Here is a 2,808-nt window from a genome sequence, read left to right on the forward strand (position 1 = left end):
GAAACTTATTTGGCTAATTTGATTGTACCCTCGCAGCTGGTGTTCACGCGCTCAAGAGATGGGTTCGTTATCTTATGTGCATGTATACTGCCTGGCTCTTCTATGCGCAAGAATGTAACCACTAAGAAGAGTTGTAAACAAAGTAAGGAGAGAAATAAAAACCCCAGGAAAAGTTTTCCTAAAAGGCTTTTTGCAAGAGGCTTTTTGCAAGAGGCTTGTAAAGCTCTCTAGCTACCACAGACCTGGCGTTCTGTTTCCTTTCCTGCGTCGTCACCACACCTCCTGCCCTGCCAAAGTGTCCATGGGGCTCTTGGCAATGGATGTGGGGTCACCGCCAAGGATGGTATCCAGCTGTTTATAGAAGTAGCAGCTCTTGGGCGCAGCACCAGAGCGACCCTTGCCTTCTGGTATGCCTGCCTGAGCGCCTTTATTTTCCCTTTACACTGCACCATGTCCCATTTATAGTCCTTTTCACACAACCCACAAGAAATCTGCCTGTAGGTATCGAAGTTCCTACAGTTGGAATGGAGCTGGGACTGGACGGCCTCCTCTCCCCATATTCTCAGCAGATCCAACAGCTCCACAGTGATCCATGTGGGAGAGCATTTGCCACATGGAGCCACAATAGTCATTGTGATGTGAGCTCTCCACACCAAGCAAACAGGAAGTGGAATGTCAAAAATTCCTGGGCCTTTAAAGGGGATGGGGCTGATCATTGTTTACTTTGCTGCAGGGCAGCAGAGTTCAAACTGCTGACCAGAGCAGTCAGGATGGGCATTGTGGGACACCTCCTAGAGGCCATTTACAGTGACAAAACAAGAGTGGTTTATACACTGACCCTTTGTCAATAAAAGTTTGCTACAAAAAGCTCGATGACTCTCATCAAGGTGGTTATATTTAGTTGGTAAAACAGGATAATTTTGTCAGCAAACGGAGCATTATAGTGTGTGCACCTCCCCTGTTTTGTTGACAAGAGCTGCCTTTTCCCAACAAAAGTGTTGTAGTTTAAACAAGGGCTGAGAGAGGTAGTTAAGCTGACCTAAAGCCTGGTGAAGCCATCAATAGGTCAACAGAAGAATTCTTCTCTCAAGCTAGCTATCATCTCTTGCAGGGATGGATTTACTACCAGTGACAGAATGCCCCCTTTTGTTGATGTAGGAAGTGTCTACACTATGGCACTTTAGTGGAATAGCTGAAGCACGAGAGATGTGCCGCTGTAATGCTTGTAGTGTAGCCATATGCAAAGACAATGTGAGGAAAACTCTCACTTTTCTGGATTTTCAAGAACTCAGTTGTTGTTGGGGCCAGTGTTACTTTTAAAAATGGAAGTGTTACTTTCTCTTGTAAAGTAGCATTTTCAACACTTTGTTACTATTTTCCTACTGCCAAAAGTTGGAAAATAGAAAAAAATATTTGAAATGGTTTTACTCTATTTTCAAAATTCCTCACATTGTGTGGGAAAACCAAAGTTTCCTGAGGGGAAAATATTGAAGAGGATTTTTCCTGTCAAAATTCTGGTGTTTTACAATAAGAATCCTTAATTCACCATCCAGCTGGAATCCAGTGGTGAGAATCGCTATCCAGCGGTGAGAATCTTCTAAGACTAGACGAGCGTCTCACATCCCATTTGCTTCAAAGTCAATGAGATTTGGGTGCATAGCTCCCTTTGATAATCTCGGTTGTATGTTATTTGTAGGCCTTGTGCTGGGTCTCGGCAGAGGAAGGGGCTGGAGTTTGCCCTAAGTGAAGAACTTTGATAAATCCTTTGTTTGCAACCTTCTTACTCATGGTCACGAGAAGTTCACATTAACTTCATGGAAAATGGAATTAACATGTGGCTACAGACCAGAGATGGGCCTTGTCACCATGCCTCAGTGGATCGCTTCTGATAATATCAGATTCTGGACATACTGCTGAGAAATGGGGAAGACCCACCACCAAACTGGTGGTTATTCTTCCATAAGATATAACAAAACTTTACTGTCTCACCACACTGGTTAACAGTGTGTCAGAAATGGAGTCTTCCGCCACCCAGCCACTAGATTTAACGATGAGTGGTTATTTAAAGCCAATTTAATCAAACAAAGGGTTCTTCTAATCCCAAGAGATCAGGTACATAGCCAGGTCAATATACAATTCAAATCTTATCCAATAATCAAGCTGTTGCCAATCCATTATTATCTAACATCAAAAAGCTTATTTATAAGAGAAAAGATAGAGGAGAGAGTTAAAATGGTCAAAGGAATCAAATACATACAACCATGGCAGAATTCTTGTATCAGGTTTGAAGCAGTGATGGAATAAACTGCTGGCTTGAATAGTGTCTGGTAACTTCCAAAAGATTGGAAGGTCCTCGGGCCATGACTTGAGATACTCCTTTTAGTGTAAATCCATAGTCCAGAGATCAGAGCAGGAAAGAGGCAAAATGGAGATGCTTGCAGGGCCTTTTGTTCTTTCTCCCATGTTGATGGAAATCTCTCAGTCTTAGTTTGTGGAAAAGTACAGATACAAGATGGAGTCTAGGGTCATATGAGCAAATTTAATGCCCTTGCATGCTTCGAAGACTCATAGCAGGAGCCATTACCCATATTCTGACTAAACCATTCTCAGAAAGCACTTCAGGTGGGGATGGGCTTCTTCTATGGTCTTTTGTGCAAGCTAAGTGTCCTTCAATGGGCCATTGACAATGTGCTGGCCAGACTGGATGTAAACTAACTATCTTGTGGGTAAGCAACAAAGTCCAGTGGCACCTTATAGACTAACATATATTGGAGCATAAGCTTTTGTGGGTGAATACCCTGAGCCATA

This window comes from Malaclemys terrapin, chromosome 12 (assembly GCF_027887155.1).
Source record: "Malaclemys terrapin pileata isolate rMalTer1 chromosome 12, rMalTer1.hap1, whole genome shotgun sequence".
In the NCBI taxonomy this organism is placed as follows: Eukaryota; Metazoa; Chordata; order Testudines; family Emydidae; genus Malaclemys; species Malaclemys terrapin.